Source organism: Pseudophryne corroboree, unplaced genomic scaffold (assembly GCF_028390025.1).
Source record: "Pseudophryne corroboree isolate aPseCor3 unplaced genomic scaffold, aPseCor3.hap2 scaffold_1126, whole genome shotgun sequence".
Lineage (NCBI taxonomy): Eukaryota > Metazoa > Chordata > Amphibia > Anura > Myobatrachidae > Pseudophryne > Pseudophryne corroboree.
This window is the reverse complement of record NW_026967752.1, coordinates 24705-45852: the sequence shown is the minus strand read 5'-3', so window position 1 is coordinate 45852 and position 21148 is coordinate 24705. Positions and strand designations below refer to the sequence as shown.

The window sequence follows — 21148 nt, the reverse complement described above, 5'->3', positions numbered from 1 at the left end:
CATATTTTAGCTTCTGTGGTCATTTTTTACAAGCTAAACACTGCAAGACTGTTTTACAGTTGAAGCAAGGATAAAATATCAACTCTAGTGATGAGACACTTGCTGTAATGACTTCCAACTCAGATGGGACTTAAACTTACAACCACTGGCTTAGGAGAACAGTGCCTTATCCATTATGCCAGTGTTGCTTACTGATGTCCTTATTTAAGACTGATAGGTTTTTAATAGTCAATTATTTATTTTTGAAAAAAAGTGAAGCTGTTTACTGTGTTCTTTGCATTACCAAGTCCAGCAAGAAATGTGCTGGTACTATCCAGAGCTGTCAGTATGGATTATTATGCTATATTGCAGAAAATCAATTTGATGCAACTGCTTTACCAACAGTATGTTAATCTTTTCCATTGCTGTTTTGTTGGCTGACTGAAGGAAGATATGTAGTGCATTTGAACCAAAGCAGATGTGTGCTGACAACTTAAATGCACAATCATGTTTGTGTTTTTTCTTTCTTTCTTCCATCCTTTGTAATATCATATTAAATATTAAGGTAGCAGTTTATAATCAACGACTTATGACATAAGAAAAGGAAAAAAAATAGTATACAAAGATGCTCCAGGTGAGGTTTGAACTCACAACCTCAGCATTGCTCAACAGATACTGTCTTATAAGTTTCGCGCGCTGACCAATTGCGCCACTGGAGCACTTTGCAGCATTAATTGGTTATGCTAGATGTGGATTTTATTCAATACAATCAGTACATTCATAAGAATTGAAAAAGAAAATCATTTTTGGTGATGAATGATGAGCAACAAAGGAACATGCATGCCAGATGGCACTTGAATAAGCTGTCCACGGTGATAGAAAAGGTTTAAAAAACAACAACAACAATGTTATCATAATAAATGTCATATTTTAGCTTCTGTGGTCATTTTTTACAAGCTAAACACTGCAAGACTGTTTTACAGTTGAAGCAAGGATAAAATATCAACTCTAGTGATGAGACACTTGCTGTAATGACTTCCAACTCAGACGGGACTTAAACCCACAACCACTGGCTTAGGAGAACAGTGCCTTATCCATTATGCCAGTGGTGCTTACTGATGTCCTTATTTAAGACTGATAGGTTTTTAATAGTCAATTATTATTTTTTGAAAAAAAGTGAAGCTGTTTACTGTGTTCTTTGCATTACCAAGTCCAGCAAGAAATGTGCTGGTACTATCCAGAGCTGTCAGTATGGATTATCATGCTATATTGCAGAAAATCAATTTGATGCAACTGCTTTACCAACAGTATGTTAATCTTTTCCATTGCTGTTTTGTTGGCTGACTGAAGGAAGATATGCAGTGCATTTGAACCAAAGCAGATGTGTGCTGACAACTTAAATGCACAATCATGTTTGTGTGTTTTCTTTCTTTCTTCCATCCTTTGTAATATCATATTAAATATTAAGGTAGCAGTTTATAATCAATGACTAATGACATAAGAAAAGGAAAAAAAATAGTATACAAAGATGCTCCAGGTGAGGCTTGACCTCACAACCTTGGCATTGCTCAACAGATACTGTCTTATAAGTTTCGCGCGCTGACCAATTGCGCCACTGGAGCACTTTGCAGCATTAATTGGTTATGCTAGATGTGGATTTTATTCAATACAATCAGTACAGTCATAAGAATTGAAAAAGAAAATCATTTTCGGTGATGAATGATGAGCAACAAAGGAACATGCATGCCAGATGGTACTTGAATAAGCTGTCCACGGTGATAGAAAAGGTTTAAAAAACAACAACAACAATGTTATCATAATTAATGTCATATTTTAGCTTCTGTGGTCATTTTTTACAAGCTAAACACTGCAAGACTGTTTTACAGTTGAAGCAAGGATAAAATATCAACTCTAGTGATGAGACACTTGCTGTAATGACTTCCATTTCAGACGGGACTTAAACCCACAACCACTGGCTTAGGAGAACAGTGCCTTATCCATTATGCCAGTGGTGCTTACTGATGTCTTTATTTAAGATTGATAGGTTTTTAATAGTCAATTATTTATTTTTGAAAAAAAGTGAAGCTGTTTACCGTGTTCTTTGCATTACCAAGTCCAGCAAGAAATGTGCTGGTACTTTCCAGAGCTGTCAGTATGGATTATCATGCTATATTGCAGAAAATCAATTTGATGCAACTGCTTTACCAACAGTATGTTAATCTTTTCCATTGCTGTTTTGTTGGCTGACTGAAGGAAGATATGCAGTGCATTTGAACCAAAGCAGATGTGTGCTGACAACTTAAATGCACAATCATGTTTGTGTTTTTTCTTTCTTTCTTCCATCCTTTGTAATATCATATTAAATATTAAGGTAGCAGTTTATAATCAATGACTAATGACATAAGAAAAGGAAAAAAAAAACAATATACAAAGATGCTCCAGGTGAGGCTTGAACTCACAACCTCGGCATTGCTCAACAGATACTGTCTTATTAGTACTGCACGCTGACCAATTGCGCCACTGGAGCACTTTGCAGCATTAGTTGGTTATGCTAGATGTGGATTTTATTCAATACAATCAGTACAGTAATAAGAATTGAAAAAGAAAATCATTTTTGGTGATGAATGATGAGCAACAAAGGAACATACATGCCAGATGGCACTTGAATAAGCTGTCCACGGTGATAGAAAAGGTTTAAAAAACAACAACAACAATGTTATCATAATTAATGTCATATTTTAGCTTCTGCGGTCATTTTTTACAAGCTAAACCCTGCAAGACTGTTTTACAGTTGAAGCAAGGATAAAATATCAACTCTAGTGATGAGACACTTGCTGTAATGACTTCCACCCCATATGGGACTTGGAACCCCTGGCTTAGGAGGGCAGTGACTTATCCATTATGCCAGTGGTGCTTACTGATGTTCTTATTTAAGACTGTTAGGTTTTTAATAGTCAATTATTTATTTTTGAGGAAAAAATGAATCTGTTTACTGTGTTCTTTGCATTACCAAGTCCAGCAAGAAATGTGCTGGTACTATCCAGAGCTGTCAGTATGGATTATCATGCTATATTGCAGAAAATCAATTTGATGCAACTGCTTTACCAACAGTATGTTAATCTTTTCCATTGCTGTTTTGTTGGCTGACTGAAGGAAGATATGCAGTGCATTTGAACCAAAGCAGATGTGTGCTGACAACTTAAATGCACAATCATGTTTGAGTATTTTCTTTCTTTCTTCCATCCTTTGTAATATCATATTAAATATTAAGTTAGCAATTTATAATCAATGACTAATGACATAAGAAAAGAAAAAAAACAGTGTACAAAGATGCTCCAGGTGAGGCTTGAACTCACAACCTCGACATTGCTCAACAGATACTGTCTTATAAGTACCACGCGCTGACCAATTGCGCCACTGGAGCACTTTGCAGCATTAATTGGTTATGCTAGATGTGGATTTTATTCAATACAATCAGTACAGTCATAAGAATTGAAAAAGAAAATCATTTTTGGTGATGAATGATGAGCAACAAAGGAACATGCATGCCAGATGGCACTTGAATAAGCTGTCCACTGTGATAGAAAAGGTTTAAAAAACAACAACAACAACAACAATGTTATCCTAATTAATGTCATTTTTTAGCTTCTGTGGTCATTTTTTACAAGCTAAACACTGCAAGACTGTTTTACAGTTGAAGCAAGGATAAAATATCAACTCTAGTGATGAGACACTTGCTGTAATGACTTCCAACTTAGATGGGACTTAAACCCACAACCACTGGCTTAGGAGTACAGTGCCTTATCCATTATGCCAGTGGTGCTCACTGATGTCCTAATTTAAGACTGTTAGGTTTTTAATAGTCAATTATTTATTTTTGAAAAAAAGTGAAGCTGTTTACTGTGTTCTTTGCATTACCAAGTCCAGCAAGAAATGTGCTGGTACTATCCAGAGCTGTCAGTATGGATAATCATGCTATATTGCAGAAAATCAATTTGATGCAACTGCTTTACCAACAGTATGTTAATCTTTTCCATTGCTGTTTTGTTAGCTGACTGAAGGAAGATATGCAGTGCATTTGAACCAAAGCAGATGTGTGCTGACAACTTAAATTCACAATCATGTTTGAGTTTTTTCTTTCTTTCTTCCATCCTTTGTAATATCATATTAAATATTAAGGTAGCAGTTTATAATCAATGACTAATGACATAAGAAAAGGAAAAAAAAACAGTGTACAAAGATGCTCCAGGTGAGGCTTGAACTCACATCCTCGGCATTGCTCAACAGATACTGTTTCATAAGTACTGCGCGCTGACCAATTGCGCCACTGGAGCACTTTGCAGCATTAATTGGTTATGCTAGATGTGGATTTTATTCAATACAATCAGTACAGTCATAAGAATTGAAAAAGAAAATCATTTTTGGTGATGAATGATGAGCAACAAAGGAACATGCATGCCAGATGGCACTTGAATAAGCTGTCCACGGTGATAGAAAAGGTTTAAAAAACAACAACAACAATGTTATCATAATTAATGTCATATTTTAGCTTCTGTGGTCATTTTTTACAAGCTAAACACTGCAAGACTGTTTTACAGTTGAAGCAAGGATAAAATATCAACTCTAGTGATGAGACACTTGCTGTAATGACTTCCACCCCATATGGGACTTGGAACCCCTGGCTTAGGAGGGCAGTGACTTATCCATTATGCCAGTGGTGCTTACTGATGTTCTTATTTAAGACTGTTAGGTTTTTAATAGTCAATTATTTATTTTTGAGGAAAAAGTGAAGCTGTTTACTGTGTTCTATGCATTACCAAGTCCAGCAAGAAATGTGCTGGTACTATCCAGAGCTGTCAGTATGGATTATCATGCTATATTGCAGAAAATCAATTTGATGCAACTGCTTTACCAACAGTATGTTAATCTTTTCCATTGCTGTTTTGTTGGCTGACTGAAGGAAGATATGCAGTGCATTTGAACCAAAGCAGATGTGTGCTGACAACTTAAATGCACAATCATGTTTGTGTTTTTTCTTTCTTTCTTCCATCCTTTGTAATATCATATTAAATATTAAGGTAGCAGTTTATAATCAATGACTAATGACATAAGAAAAGGAAAAAAAAAACAGAACACAAAGATATTCCAGGGGAGGCTTGAACTCACTACCTCACCATTGCTCAACAGATACTGTCTTATAAGTACTGCGCGCTGACCAATTGCACCACTGGAGCACTTTGCAGCATTAATTGGTTATGCTAGATGTGGATTTTATTCAATACAATCAGTACAGTCATAAGAATTGAAAAAGAAAATCATTTTCGGTGATGAATGATGAGCAACAAAGGAACATGCATGCCAGATGGCACTTGAATAAGCTGTCCACGGTGATAGAAAAGGTTTAAAAAACAACAACAACAATGTTATCATAATTAATGTCATATTTTAGCTTCTGTGGTCATTTTTTACAAGCTAAACACTGCAAGACTGTTTTACAGTTGAAGCAAGGATAAAATATCAACTCTAGTGATGAGACACTTGCTGTAATGACTTCCATTTCAGACGGGACTTAAACCCACAACCACTGGCTTAGGAGAACAGTGCCTTATCCATTATGCCAGTGGTGCTTACTGATGTCTTTATTTAAGATTGATAGGTTTTTAATAGTCAATTATTTATTTTTGAAAAAAAGTGAAGCTGTTTACCGTGTTCTTTGCATTACCAAGTCCAGCAAGAAATGTGCTGGTACTATCCAGAGCTGTCAGTATGGATTATCATGCTATATTGCAGAAAATCAATTTGATGCAACTGCTTTACCAACAGTATGTTAATCTTTTCCATTGCTGTTTTGTTGGCTGACTGAAGGAAGATATGCAGTGCATTTGAACCAAAGCAGATGTGTGCTGACAACTTAAATGCACAATCATGTTTGTGTTTTTTCTTTCTTTCTTCCATCCTTTGTAATATCATATTAAATATTAAGGTAGCAGTTTATAATCAATGACTAATGACATAAGAAAAGGAAAAAAAAAACAATACACAAAGATGCTCCAGGTGAGGCTTGAACTCACAACCTCGGCATTGCTCAACAGATACTGTCTTATTAGTACTGCACGCTGACCAATTGCGCCACTGGAGCACTTTGCAGCATTAATTGGTTATGCTAGATGTGGATTTTATTCAATACAATCAGTACAGTCATAAGAATTGAAAAAGAAAATCATTTTTGGTGATGAATGATGAGCAACAAAGGAACATACATGCCAGATGGCACTTGAATAAGCTGTCCACGGTGATAGAAAAGGTTTAAAAAACAACAACAACAATGTTATCATAATTAATGTCATATTTTAGCTTCTGTGGTCATTTTTTACAAGCTAAACCCTGCAAGACTGTTTTACAGTTGAAGCAAGGATAAAATATCAACTCTAGTGATGAGACACTTGCTGTAATGACTTCCACCCCATATGGGACTTGGAACCCCTGGCTTAGGAGGGCAGTGACTTATCCATTATGCCAGTGGTGCTTACTGATGTTCTTATTTAAGACTGTTAGGTTTTTAATAGTCAATTATTTATTTTTGAGGAAAAAATGAAGCTGTTTACTGTGTTCTTTGCATTACCAAGTCCAGCAAGAAATGTGCTGGTACTATCCAGAGCTGTCAGTATGGATTATCATGCTATATTGCAGAAAATCAATTTGATGCAACTGCTTTACCAACAGTATGTTAATCTTTTCCATTGCTGTTTTGTTGGCTGACTGAAGGAAGATATGCAGTGCATTTGAACCAAAGCAGATGTGTGCTGACAACTTAAATGCACAATCATGTTTGAGTATTTTCTTTCTTTCTTCCATCCTTTGTAATATCATATTAAATATTAAGGTAGCAGTTTATAATCAATGACTAATGACATAAGAATAGAAAAAAAACAGTGCACAAAGATGCTCCAGGTGAGGCGTGAACTCACAACCTCGGCATTGCTCAACAGATACTGTCTTATAAGTACTGCGCGCTGACCAATTGCGCCACTGGAGCACTTTGCAGCATTAATTGGTTATGCTAGATGTGGATTTTATTCAATACAATCAGTACAGTCATAAGAATTGAAAAAGAAAATATTTTTTTGTGATGAATGATGAGCAACAAAGGAACATGCATGCCAGATGGCACTTGAATAAGCTGTCCACGGTGATAGAAAAGGTTTAAAAAACAACAACAACAATGTTATCATAATTAATGTCATATTTTAGCTTCTGTGGTCATTTTTTACAAGCTAAACACTGCAAGACTGTTTTACAGTTGAAGCAAGGATAAAATATCAACTCTAGTGATGAGACACTTGCTGTAATGACTTCCACCCCATATGGGACTTGGAACCCCTGGCTTAGGAGGGCAGTGACTTATCCATTATGCCAGTGGTGCTTACTGATGTTCTTATTTAAGACTGTTAGGTTTTTAATAGTCAATTATTTATTTTTGAGGAAAAAGTGAAGCTGTTTACTGTGTTCTATGCATTACCAAGTCCAGCAAGAAATGTGCTGGTACTATCCAGAGCTGTCAGTATGGATTATCATGCTATATTGCAGAAAATCAATTTGATGCAACTGCTTTACCAACAGTATGTTAATCTTTTCCATTGCTGTTTTGTTGGCTGACTGAAGGAAGATATGCAGTGCATTTGAACCAAAGCAGATGTGTGCTGACAACTTAAATGCACAATCATGTTTGTGTGTTTTCTTTCTTTCTTCCATCCTTTGTAATATCATATTAAATATTAAGGTAGCAGTTTATAATCAATGACTAATGACATAAGAAAAGGAAAAAAAATAGTATACAAAGATGCTCCAGGTGAGGCTTGACCTCACAACCTTGGCATTGCTCAACAGATACTGTCTTATAAGTTTCGCGCGCTGACCAATTGCGCCACTGGAGCACTTTGCAGCATTAATTGGTTATGCTAGATGTGGATTTTATTCAATACAATCAGTACAGTCATAAGAATTGAAAAAGAAAATCATTTTCGGTGATGAATGATGAGCAACAAAGGAACATGCATGCCAGATGGTACTTGAATAAGCTGTCCACGGTGATAGAAAAGGTTTAAAAAACAACAACAACAATGTTATCATAATTAATGTCATATTTTAGCTTCTGTGGTCATTTTTTACAAGCTAAACACTGCAAGACTGTTTTACAGTTGAAGCAAGGATAAAATATCAACTCTAGTGATGAGACACTTGCTGTAATGACTTCCATTTCAGACGGGACTTAAACCCACAACCACTGGCTTAGGAGAACAGTGCCTTATCCATTATGCCAGTGGTGCTTACTGATGTCTTTATTTAAGATTGATAGGTTTTTAATAGTCAATTATTTATTTTTGAAAAAAAGTGAAGCTGTTTACCGTGTTCTTTGCATTACCAAGTCCAGCAAGAAATGTGCTGGTACTTTCCAGAGCTGTCAGTATGGATTATCATGCTATATTGCAGAAAATCAATTTGATGCAACTGCTTTACCAACAGTATGTTAATCTTTTCCATTGCTGTTTTGTTGGCTGACTGAAGGAAGATATGCAGTGCATTTGAACCAAAGCAGATGTGTGCTGACAACTTAAATGCACAATCATGTTTGTGTTTTTTCTTTCTTTCTTCCATCCTTTGTAATATCATATTAAATATTAAGGTAGCAGTTTATAATCAATGACTAATGACATAAGAAAAGGAAAAAAAAAACAATATACAAAGATGCTCCAGGTGAGGCTTGAACTCACAACCTCGGCATTGCTCAACAGATACTGTCTTATTAGTACTGCACGCTAACCAATTGCGCCACTGGAGCACTTTGCAGCATTAGTTGGTTATGCTAGATGTGGATTTTATTCAATACAATCAGTACAGTAATAAGAATTGAAAAAGAAAATCATTTTTGGTGATGAATGATGAGCAACAAAGGAACATACATGCCAGATGGCACTTGAATAAGCTGTCCACGGTGATAGAAAAGGTTTAAAAAACAACAACAACAATGTTATCATAATTAATGTCATATTTTAGCTTCTGCGGTCATTTTTTACAAGCTAAACCCTGCAAGACTGTTTTACAGTTGAAGCAAGGATAAAATATCAACTCTAGTGATGAGACACTTGCTGTAATGACTTCCACCCCATATGGGACTTGGAACCCCTGGCTTAGGAGGGCAGTGACTTATCCATTATGCCAGTGGTGCTTACTGATGTTCTTATTTAAGACTGTTAGGTTTTTAATAGTCAATTATTTATTTTTGAGGAAAAAATGAAGCTGTTTACTGTGTTCTTTGCATTACCAAGTCCAGCAAGAAATGTGCTGGTACTATCCAGAGCTGTCAGTATGGATTATCATGCTATATTGCAGAAAATCAATTTGATGCAACTGCTTTACCAACAGTATGTTAATCTTTTCCATTGCTGTTTTGTTGGCTGACTGAAGGAAGATATGCAGTGCATTTGAACCAAAGCAGATGTGTGCTGACAACTTAAATGCACAATCATGTTTGAGTATTTTCTTTCTTTCTTCCATCCTTTGTAATATCATATTAAATATTAAGTTAGCAGTTTATAATCAATGACTAATGACATAAGAAAAGAAAAAAAACAGTGTACAAAGATGCTCCAGGTGAGGCGTGAACTCACAACCTCGGCATTGCTCAACAGATACTGTCTTATAAGTACTGCGCGCTGACCAATTGCGCCACTGGAGCACTTTGCAGCATTAATTGGTTATGCTAGATGTGGATTTTATTCAATACAATCAGTACAGTCATAAGAATTGAAAAAGAAAATAATTTTTGGTGATGAATGATGAGCAACAAAGGAACATGCATGCCAGATGGCACTTGAATAAGCTGTCCACGGTGATAGAAAAGGTTTAAAAAACAACAACAACAATGTTATCATAATTAATGTCATATTTTAGCTTCTGTGGTCATTTTTTACAAGCTAAACACTGCAAGACTGTTTTACAGTTGAAGCAAGGATAAAATATCAACTCTAGTGATGAGACACTTGCTGTAATGACTTCCACCCCATATGGGACTTGGAACCCCTGGCTTAGGAGGGCAGTGACTTATCCATTATGCCAGTGGTGCTTACTGATGTTCTTATTTAAGACTGTTAGGTTTTTAATAGTCAATTATTTATTTTTGAGGAAAAAGTGAAGCTGTTTACTGTGTTCTATGCATTACCAAGTCCAGCAAGAAATGTGCTGGTACTATCCAGAGCTGTCAGTATTGATTATCATGCTATATTGCAGAAAATCAATTTGATGCAACTGCTTTACCAACAGTATGTTAATCTTTTCCATTGCTGTTTTGTTGGCTGACTGAAGGAAGATATGCAGTGCATTTGAACCAAAGCAGATGTGTGCTGACAACTTAAATGCACAATCATGTTTGTGTTTTTTCTTTCTTTCTTCCATCCTTTGTAATATCATATTAAATATTAAGGTAGCAGTTTATAATCAATGACTAATGACATAAAAAAAGGAAAAAAAACTATTATACACAGCTGCTCCAAGTGAGGCTTGAACTCACAACCTCGGCATTGCTCAACAGATACTGTCTTATAAGTACCGCGCGCTGACCAATTGCGCCACTGGAGCACTTTGCAGCATTAATTGGTTATGCTAGATGTGGATTTTATTCAATACAATCAGTACAGTCATAAGAATTGAAAAAGAAAATCATTTTTGGTGATGAATGATGAGCAACAAAGGAACATGCATGCCAGATGGCACTTGAATAAGCTGTCCACTGTGATAGAAAAGGTTTAAAAAACAACAACAACAACAACAACACCAATGTTATCCTAATTAATGTCATTTTTTAGCTTCTGTGGTCATTTTTTACAAGCTAAACACTGCAAGACTGTTTTACAGTTGAAGCAAGGATAAAATATCAACTCTAGTGATGAGACACTTGCTGTAATGACTTCCAACTCAGACGGGACTTAAACCCACAACCACTGGCTTAGGAGAACAGTGCCTTATCCATTATGCCAGTGGTGCTTACTGATGTCCTTATTTAAGACTGTTAGGTTTTTAATAGTCAATTATTTATTTTTGAAAAAAAGTGAAGCTGTTTACTGTGTTCTTTGCATTACCAAGTCCAGCAAGAAATGTGCTGGTACTATCCAGAGCTGTAAGTATGGATTATCATGCTATATTGCAGAAAATCAATTTGAAGCAACTGCTTTACCAACAGTATGTTAATCTTTTCCATTGCTGTTTTGTTGGCTGACTGAAGGAAGATATGCCGTGCATTTGAACCAAAGCAGATGTGTGCTGACAACTTAAATGCACAATCATGTTTGTGTTTTTTCTTTCTTTCTTCCATCCTTTGTAATATCATATTAAATATTAAGGTAGCAGTTTATAATCAATGACTAATGACATAAGAAAAGGAAAAAAAACAGTATACAAAGATGCTCCAGGTGAGGCTTGAACTCACAACCTTGGCATTGCTCAACAGATACTGTCTTATAAGTACCGCATGCTGACCAATTGCGCCACTGGAGCTCTTTGCAGCATTAATTGGTTATGCTAGATGTGGATTTTATTCAATACAATCAGTACAGTCATAAGAATTGAAAAAGAAATTCATTTTTGGTGATGAATGATGAGCAACAAAGGAACATGCATGCCAGATGGCACTTGAATAAGTTGTCCACGGAGATAGAAAAGGTTTAAAAAACAACAACAACAATGTTATCATAATTAATGTCATATTTTAGCTTCTGTGGTCATTTTTTACAAGCTAAATACTGCAAGACTGTTTTACAGTTGAAGCAAGGATAAAATATCAACTCTAGTGATGAGACACTTGCTGTAATGACTTCCAACTTAGATGGGACTTAAACCCACAACCACTGGCTTAGGAGTACAGTGCCTTATCCATTATGCCAGTGGTGCTCACTGATGTCCTAATTTAAGACTGTTAGGTTTTTAATAGTCAATTATTTATTTTTGAAAAAAAGTGAAGCTGTTTACTGTGTTCTTTGCATTACCAAGTCCAGCAAGAAATGTGCTGGTACTATCCAGAGCTGTCAGTATGGATAATCATGCTATATTGCAGAAAATCAATTTGATGCAACTGCTTTACCAACAGTATGTTAATCTTTTCCATTGCTGTTTTGTTAGCTGACTGAAGGAAGATATGCAGTGCATTTGAACCAAAGCAGATGTGTGCTGACAACTTAAATTCACAATCATGTTTGAGTTTTTTCTTTCTTTCTTCCATCCTTTGTAATATCATATTAAATATTAAGGTAGCAGTTTATAATCAATGACTAATGACATAAGAAAAGGAAAAAAAAACAGTGTACAAAAATGCTCCTGGTGAGGCTTGAACTCACAACCTCGGCATTGCTCAACAGATACTGTTTTATAAGTACTGCGCGCTGACCAATTGCGCCACTGGAGCACTTTGCAGCATTAATTGGTTATGCTAGATGTGGATTTTATTCAATACAATCAGTACAGTCATAAGAATTGAAAAAGAAAATCATTTTTGGTGATGAATGATGAGCAACAAAGGAACATGCATGCCAGATGGCACTTGAATAAGCTGTCCACGGTGATAGAAAAGGTTTAAAAAACAACAACAACAATGTTATCATAATTAATGTCATATTTTAGCTTCTGTGGTCATTTTTTACAAGCTAAACACTGCAAGACTGTTTTACAGTTGAAGCAAGGATAAAATATCAACTCTAGTGATGAGACACTTGCTGTAATGACTTCCATTTCAGACGGGACTTAAACCCACAACCACTGGCTTAGGAGAACAGTGCCTTATCCATTATGCCAGTGGTGCTTACTGATGTCTTTATTTAAGATTGATAGGTTTTTAATAGTCAATTATTTATTTTTGAAAAAAAGTGAAGCTGTTTACCGTGTTCTTTGCATTACCAAGTCCAGCAAGAAATGTGCTGGTACTATCCAGAGCTGTCAGTATGGATTATCATGCTATATTGCAGAAAATCAATTTGATGCAACTGCTTTACCAACAGTATGTTAATCTTTTCCATTGCTGTTTTGTTGGCTGACTGAAGGAAGATATGCAGTGCATTTGAACCAAAGCAGATGTGTGCTGACAACTTAAATGCACAATCATGTTTGAGTATTTTCTTTCTTTCTTCCATCCTTTGTAATATCATATTAAATATTAAGTTAGCAGTTTATAATCAATGACTAATGACATAAGAAAAGAAAAAAAACAGTGTACAAAGATGCTCCAGGTGAGGCGTGAACTCACAACCTCGGCATTGCTCAACAGATACTGTCTTATAAGTACTGCACGCTGACCAATTGCGCCACTGGAGCACTTTGCAGCATTAATTGGTTATGCTAGATGTGGATTTTATTCAATACAATCAGTACAGTCATAAGAATTGAAAAATAAAATAATTTTTTGTGATGAATGATGAGCAACAAAGGAACATGCATGCCAGATGGCACTTGAATAAGCTGTCCACGGTGATAGAAAAGGTTTAAAAAACAACAACAACAATGTTATCATAATTAATGTCATATTTTAGCTTCTGTGGTCATTTTTTACAAGCTAAACACTGCAAGACTGTTTTACAGTTGAAGCAAGGATAAAATATCAACTCTAGTGATGAGACACTTGCTGTAATGACTTCCACCCCATATGGGACTTGGAACCCCTGGCTTAGGAGGGCAGTGACTTATCCATTATGCCAGTGGTGCTTACTGATGTTCTTATTTAAGACTGTTAGTTTTTTAATAGTCAATTATTTATTTTTGAGGAAAAAGTGAAGCTGTTTACTGTGTTCTATGCATTACCAAGTCCAGCAAGAAATGTGCTGGTACTATCCAGAGCTGTCAGTATGGATTATCATGCTATATTGCAGAAAATCAATTTGATGCAACTGCTTTACCAACAGTATGTTAATCTTTTCCATTGCTGTTTTGTTGGCTGACTGAAGGAAGATATGCAGTGCATTTGAACCAAAGCAGATGTGTGCTGACAACTTAAATGCACAATCATGTTTGTGATTTTTCTTTCTTTCTTCCATCCTTTGTAATATCATATTAAATATTAAGGTAGCAGTTTATAATCAATGACTAATGACATAAGAAAAGGAAAAAAAAAACAGTATACAGAGATACTCCGGGTGAGGCTTGAACTCACAACCTCACCATTGCTCAACAGATACTGTCTTATAAGTACCGCGTGCTGACCAATTGCGCCACTGGAGCACTTTGCAGCATTAATTGGTTATGCTAGATGTGGATTTTATTCAATACAATCAGTACAGTCATAAGAATTGAAAAAGAAAATCATTTTTGGTGATAAATGATGAGCAACAAAGGAACAAGCATGCCAGATGGCTCTTGAATAAGCTGTCCACGGTGATAGAAAAGGTTTAAAAAAAAACAACAACAATGTTATCATAATTAATGTCATATTTTAGCTTCTGTGGTCATTTTTTACAAGCTAAACACTGCAAGACTGTTTTACAGTTGAAGCAAGGATAAAATATCAACTCTAGTGATGAGACACTTGCTGTAATGACTTCCAACTCAGACGGGATTTAAACCCACAACCACTGGCTTAGGAGAACAGTGCCTTATCCATTATGCCAGTGGTGCTTACTGATGTCTTTATTTAAGACTGTTAGGTTTTTAATAGTCAATTATTTATTTTTGAAAAAAAGTGAAGCTGTTTACTGTGTTCTTTGCATTACCAAGTCCAGCAAGAAATGTGCTGGTACTATCCAGAGCTGTCAGTATGGATTATCATGCTATATTGCAGAAAATCAATTTGATGCAACTGCTTTACCAACAGTATGTTAATCTTTTCCATTGCTGTTTTGTTGGCTGACTGAAGGAAGATATGCAGTGCATTTGAACCAAAGCAGATGTGTGCTGACAACTTAAATGCACAATCATGTTTGTGTTTTTTTTTTTTTCTTCCATCCTTTGTAATATCATATTAAATATTAAGGTAGCAGTTTATAATCAATGACTAATGACATAAGAAAAGGGAAAAAAACAGTATACAAAGATGCTCCAGGTGAGGCTTGAACTCACAAACTCGGCCTTGGTCAACAGATACTGTTTTATTAGTACTGCGCGCTGACCAATTGCGCCACTGGAGCACTTTGCAGCATTAATTGGTTATGCTAGATGTGGATTTTATTCAATACAATCAGTACAGTCATAAGAATTGAAAAAGAAAATCATTTTTGGTGATGAATGATGAGCAACAAAGGAACATGCATGCCAGATGGCACTTGAATAAGCTGTCCACGGTGATAGAAAAGGTTTAAAAAACAACAACAACAATGTTATCATAATTAATGTCATATTTTAGCTTCTGTGGTCATTTTTTACAAGCTAAACACTGCAAGACTGTTTTACAGTTGAAGCAAGGATAAAATATCAACTCTAGTGATGAGACACTTGCTGTTATGACTTTCACCCCATATGGGACTTGGAACCCCTGGCTTAGGAGGGCAGTGACTTATCCATTATGCCAGTGGTGCTTACTGATGTTCTTATTTAAGACTGTTAGGTTTTTAATAGTCAATTATTTATTTTTGAGGAAAAAGTGAAGCTGTTTACTGTGTTCTATGCATTACCAAGTCCAGCAAGAAATGTGCTGGTACTATCCAGAGCTGTCAGTATGGATTATCATGCTATATTGCAGAAAATCAATTTGATGCAACTGCTTTACCAACAGTATGTTAATCTTTTCCATTGCTGTTTTGTTGGCTGACTGAAGGAAGATATGCAGTGCATTTGAACCAAAGCAGATGTGTGCTGACAACTTAAATGCACAATCATGTTTGTGTTTTTTCTTTCTTTCTTCCATCCTTTGTAATATCATATTAAATATTAAGGTAGCAGTTTATAATCAATGACTAATGACATAAGAAAAGGGAAAAAAAAACAGTATACAAAGATACTCCAGGTGAGGCTTGAACTCACAACCTCACCATTGCTCAACAGATACTGTCTTATAAGTACCGCGTGCTGACCAATTGCACCACTGGAGCACTTTGCAGCATTAATTGGTTATGCTAGATGTGTATTTTATTCAATACAATCAGTACAGTCATAAGAATTGAAAAAGAAAATCATTTTTGGTGATGAATGATGAGCAACAAAGGAACATGCATGCCAGATGGCACTTGAATAAGCTGTCCACGGTGATAGAAAAGGTTTAAAAAACAACAACAACAATGTTATCATAATTAATGTCATATTTTAGCTTCTGTGGTCATTTTTTACAAGCTAAACACTGCAAGACTGTTTTACAGTTGAAGCAAGGATAAAATATCAACTCTAGTGATGAGACACTTGCTGTAATGACTTCCATTTCAGACGGGACTTAAACCCACAACCACTGGCTTAGGAGAACAGTGTCTTATCCATTATGCCAGTGGTGCTTACTGATGTCTTTATTTAAGACTGATAGGTTTTTAATAGTCAATTATTTATTTTTGAAAAAAAGTGAAGCTGTTTACCGTGTTCTTTGCATTACCAAGTCCAGCAAGAAATGTGCTGGTACTATCCAGAGCTGTCAGTATGGATTATCATGCTTGATTGCAGAAAATCAATTTGATGCAACTGCTTTACCAACAGTATGTTAATCTTTTCCATTGCTGTTTTGTTAGCTGACTGAAGGAAGATATGCAGTGCATTTGAACCAAAGCAGATGTGTGCTGACAACTTAAATTCACAATCATGTTTGAGTTTTTTCTTTCTTTCTTCCATCCTTTGTAATATCATATTAAATATTAAGGTAGCAGTTTATAATCAATGACTAATGACATAAGAAAAGGAAAAAAAAACAGTGTACAAAAATGCTCCAGGTGAGGCTTGAACTCACAACCTCGGCATTGCTCAACAGATACTGTTTTATAAGTACTGCGCGCTGACCAATTGCGCCACTGGAGCACTTTGCAGCATTAATTGGTTATGCTAGATGTGGATTTTATTCAATACAATCAGTACAGTCATAAGAATTGAAAAAGAAAATCATTTTTGGTGATGAATGATGAGCAACAAAGGAACATGCATGCCAGATGGCACTTGAATAAGCTGTCCACGGTGATAGAAAAGGTTTAAAAAACAACAACAACAATGTTATCATAATTAATGTCATATTTTAGCTTCTGTGGTCATTTTTTACAAGCTAAACACTGCAAGACTGTTTTACAGTTGAAGCAAGGATAAAATATCAACTCTAGTGATGAGACACTTGCTGTAATGACTTCCACCCCATATGGGACTTGGAACCCCTGGCTTAGGAGGGCAGTGACTTATCCATTATGCCAGTGGTGCTTACTGATGTTCTTATTTAAGACTGTTAGGTTTTTAATAGTCAATTATTTATTTTTGAGGAAAAAGTGAAGCTGTTTACTGTGTTCTATGCATTACCAAGTCCAGCAAGAAATGTGCTGGTACTATCCAGAGCTGTCAGTATGGATTATCATGCTATATTGCAGAAAATCAATTTGATGCAACTGCTTTACCAACAGTATGTTAATCTTTTCCATTGCTGTTTTGTTGGCTGACTGAAGGAAGATATGCAGTGCATTTGAACCAAAGCAGATGTGTGCTGACAACTTAAATGCACTATCATGTTTGTGTTTTTTCTTTCTTTCTTCCATCCTTTGTAATATCATATTAAATATTAAGGTAGCAGTTTATAATCAATGACTAATGACATAAGAAAAGGAAAAAAAAAACAGAATACAAAGATATTCCAGGTGAGGCTTGAACTCACGACCTCACCATTGCTCAACAGATACTGTCTTATAAGTACTGCGCGCTGACAAATTGCACCACTGGAGCACTTTGCAACATTAATTGGTTATGCTAGATGTGGATTTTATTCAATACAATCAGTACAGTCATAAGAATTGAAAAAGAAAATCATTTTCGGTGATGAATGATGAGCAACAAAGGAACATGCATGCCAGATGGCACTTGAATAAGCTGTCCACGGTGATAGAAAAGGTTTAAAAAACAACAACAACAATGTTATCATAATTAATGTCATATTTTAGCTTCTGTGGTCATTTTTTACAAGCTAAACACTGCAAGACTGTTTTACAGTTGAAGCAAGGATAAAATATCAACTCTAGTGATGAGACACTTGCTGTAATGACTTCCATTTCAGACGGGACTTAAACCCACAACCACTGGCTTAGGAGAACAGTGCCTTATCCATTATGCCAGTGGTGCTTACTGATGTCTTTATTTAAGATTGATAGGTTTTTAATAGTCAATTATTTATTTTTGAAAAAAAGTGAAGCTGTTTACCGTGTTCTTTGCATTACCAAGTCCAGCAAGAAATGTGCTGGTACTATCCAGAGCTGTCAGTATGGATTATCATGCTATATTGCAGAAAATCAATTTGATGCAACTGCTTTACCAACAGTATGTTAATCTTTTCCATTGCTGTTTTGTTGGCTGACTGAAGGAAGATATGCAGTGCATTTGAACCAAAGCAGATGTGTGCTGACAACTTAAATGCACAATCATGTTTGTGTTTTTTCTTTCTTTCTTCCATCCTTTGTAATATCGTATTAAATATTAAGGTAGCAGTTTATAATCAATGACTAATGACATAAGAAAAGGAAAAAAAAACAATATACAAAGATGCTCCAGGTGAGGCTTGAACTCACAACCTCGGCATTGCTTAACAGATACTGTCTTATTAGTACTGCACGCTGACCAATTGCGCCACTGGAGCACTTTGCAGCATTAATTGGTTATGCTAGATGTGGATTTTATTCAATACAATCAGTACAGTCATAAGAATTGAAAAAGAAAATCATTTTTGGTGATGAATGATGAGCAACAAAGGAACATACATGCCAGATGGCACTTGAATAAGCTGTCCACGGTGATAAAAAAAGGTTTAAAAAACAACAACAACAATGTTATCATAATTAATGTCATATTTTAGCTTCTGTGGTCATTTTTTACAAGCTAAACCCTGCAAGACTGTTTTACAGTTGAAGCAAGGGTAAAATATCAACTCTAGTGATGAGACACTTGCTGTAATGACTTCCACCCCATATGGGACTTGGAACCCCTGGCTTAGGAGGGCAGTGACTTATCCATTATGCCAGTGGTGCTTACTGATGTTCTTATTTAAGACTGTTAGGTTTTTAATAGTCAATTATTTATTTTTGAGGAAAAAGTGAAGCTGTTTACCGTGTTCTTTGCATTACCAAGTCCAGCAAGAAATGTGCTGGTACTATCCAGAGCTGTCAGTATGGATTATCATGCTATATTGCAGAAAATCAATTTGATGCAACTGCTTTACCAACAGTATGTTAATCTTTTCCATTGCTGTTTTGTTGGCTGACTGAAGGAAGATATGCAGTGCATTTGAACCAAAGCAGATGTGTGCTGACAACTTAAATGCACAATCATGTTTGAGTTTTTTCTTTCTTTCTTCCATCCTTTGTAATATCACATTAAATATTAAGGTAGCAGTTTATAATCAATGACTAATGACATAAGAAAAGGAAAAAAAACAGTGTACAAAGATGCTCCAGGTGAGGCTTGAACTCACAACCTCGGCATTGCTCAACAGATACTGTCTTATAAGTACTGCGCGCTGACCAATTGCGCCACTGGAGCACTTTGCAGCATTAATTGGTTATGCTAGATGTGGATTTTATTCAATACAATCAGTACAGTCATAAGAATTGAAAAAGAAAATCATTTTTGGTGATGAATGATGAGCAACAAAGGAACATGCATGCCAGATGGCACTTGAATAAGCTGTCCACGGTGATAGAAAAGGTTTAAAAAACAACAACAACAACAACAACAACAATGTTATCATAATTAATGTCATATTTTAGCTTCTGTGGTCATTTTTTACAAGCTAAACACTGCAAGGCTGTTTTACAGTTAAAGCAAGGATAAAATATCAACTCTAGTGATGAGACACTTGCTGTAATGACTTCCAACTCAGACGGGACTTAAACCCACAACCACTGGCTTAGGAGAACAGTGCCTTATCAATTATGCCAGTGGTGCTTACTGATGTCTTTATTTAAGACTGATAGGTTTTTAATAGTCAATTATTTATTTTTGAAAAAAAGTGAAGCTGTTTACCGTGTTCTTTGCATTACCAAGTCCAGCAAGAAATGTGCTGGTACTATCCAGAGCTGTCAGTATGGATTATCATGCTATATTGCAGAAAATCAATTTGATGCAACTGCTTTACCAACAGTATGTTAATCTTTTCCATTGCTGTTTTGTTGGCTGACTGAAGGAAGATGTGCAGTGCATTTGAACCAAAGCAGATGTGTGCTGACAACTTAAATGCACAATCATGTTTGTGTTTTTTCTTTCTTTCTTCCATCCTTTGTAATATCATATTAAATATTAAGGTAGCAGTTTATAATCAATGACTAATGACATAAGAAAAGGGAAAAAAAACAGTATACAAAGATGCTCCAGGTGAGGCTTGAACTCACAACCTCGGCATTGCTTAACAGATACTGTCTTATTAGTACTGCACGCTGACCAATTGCGCCACTGGAGCACTTTGCAGCATTAATTGGTTATGCTAGATGTGGATTTTATTCAATACAATCAGTACAGTAATAAGAATTGAAAAAGAAAATCATGTTTGGTGATGAATGATGAGCAACAAAGGAACATGCATGCCAGATGGCACTTGAATAAGCTGTCCACGGTGATAGAAAAGGTTTAAAAAACAACAACAACAATGTTATCATAATTAATGTCATATTTTAGCTTCTGTGGTCATTTTTTACAAGCTAAACCCTGCAAGACTGTTTTATAGTTGAAGCCAGGATAAAATATCAACTCTAGTGATGAGACACTTGCTGTAATGACTTCCACCCCATATGGGACTTGGAACCCCTGGCTTAGGAGGGCAGTGACTTATCCATTATGCCAGTGGTGCTTACTGATGTTCTTATTTAAGACTGTTAGGTTTTTAATAGTCAATTATTTATTTTTGAGGAAAAAGTGAAGCTGTTTACTGTGTTCTTTGCATTACCAAGTCCAGCAAGAAATGTGCTGGTACTATCCAGAGCTGTCAGTATGGATTATCATGCTATATTGCAGAAAATCAATTTGATGCAACTGCTTTACCAACAGTATG

At 35.8% G+C, this 21148-nt stretch overlaps 10 non-coding genes across 10 annotated transcripts; all 10 read right to left on the bottom strand.

Moving 5' to 3' along the window:
- Positions 1 to 2413: 2413 nt before the first annotated feature.
- On the bottom strand, positions 2414 to 2506 carry TRNAI-AAU (transfer RNA isoleucine (anticodon AAU)). Its single transcript is given in 2 exon segments — positions 2414 to 2449; positions 2469 to 2506. It is a non-coding gene; the product is annotated as a tRNA-Ile (tRNA).
- Positions 2507 to 3310: 804 nt separating this feature from the next.
- TRNAI-UAU (transfer RNA isoleucine (anticodon UAU)) lies at positions 3311 to 3403 on the bottom strand. The gene is given in 2 exon segments: positions 3311 to 3346; positions 3366 to 3403. It is a non-coding gene; the product is annotated as a tRNA-Ile (tRNA).
- An 817-nt stretch (positions 3404 to 4220) lies between these two features.
- Positions 4221 to 4313, bottom strand: TRNAI-UAU (transfer RNA isoleucine (anticodon UAU)). The gene is given in 2 exon segments: positions 4221 to 4256; positions 4276 to 4313. It is a non-coding gene; the product is annotated as a tRNA-Ile (tRNA).
- Positions 4314 to 6025: 1712 nt separating this feature from the next.
- TRNAI-AAU (transfer RNA isoleucine (anticodon AAU)) lies at positions 6026 to 6118 on the bottom strand. The gene is given in 2 exon segments: positions 6026 to 6061; positions 6081 to 6118. It is a non-coding gene; the product is annotated as a tRNA-Ile (tRNA).
- Positions 6119 to 8725: 2607 nt separating this feature from the next.
- Positions 8726 to 8818, bottom strand: TRNAI-AAU (transfer RNA isoleucine (anticodon AAU)). The gene is given in 2 exon segments: positions 8726 to 8761; positions 8781 to 8818. It is a non-coding gene; the product is annotated as a tRNA-Ile (tRNA).
- A 1703-nt stretch (positions 8819 to 10521) lies between these two features.
- TRNAI-UAU (transfer RNA isoleucine (anticodon UAU)) lies at positions 10522 to 10614 on the bottom strand. Its single transcript is given in 2 exon segments — positions 10522 to 10557; positions 10577 to 10614. It is a non-coding gene; the product is annotated as a tRNA-Ile (tRNA).
- Positions 10615 to 16848: 6234 nt separating this feature from the next.
- Positions 16849 to 16941, bottom strand: TRNAI-UAU (transfer RNA isoleucine (anticodon UAU)). The gene is given in 2 exon segments: positions 16849 to 16884; positions 16904 to 16941. It is a non-coding gene; the product is annotated as a tRNA-Ile (tRNA).
- Positions 16942 to 18652: 1711 nt separating this feature from the next.
- TRNAI-AAU (transfer RNA isoleucine (anticodon AAU)) lies at positions 18653 to 18745 on the bottom strand. The gene is given in 2 exon segments: positions 18653 to 18688; positions 18708 to 18745. It is a non-coding gene; the product is annotated as a tRNA-Ile (tRNA).
- An 806-nt stretch (positions 18746 to 19551) lies between these two features.
- TRNAI-UAU (transfer RNA isoleucine (anticodon UAU)) lies at positions 19552 to 19644 on the bottom strand. The gene is given in 2 exon segments: positions 19552 to 19587; positions 19607 to 19644. It is a non-coding gene; the product is annotated as a tRNA-Ile (tRNA).
- An 823-nt stretch (positions 19645 to 20467) lies between these two features.
- Positions 20468 to 20560, bottom strand: TRNAI-AAU (transfer RNA isoleucine (anticodon AAU)). The gene is given in 2 exon segments: positions 20468 to 20503; positions 20523 to 20560. It is a non-coding gene; the product is annotated as a tRNA-Ile (tRNA).
- Between the last annotated feature and the right edge of the window lie 588 nt (positions 20561 to 21148).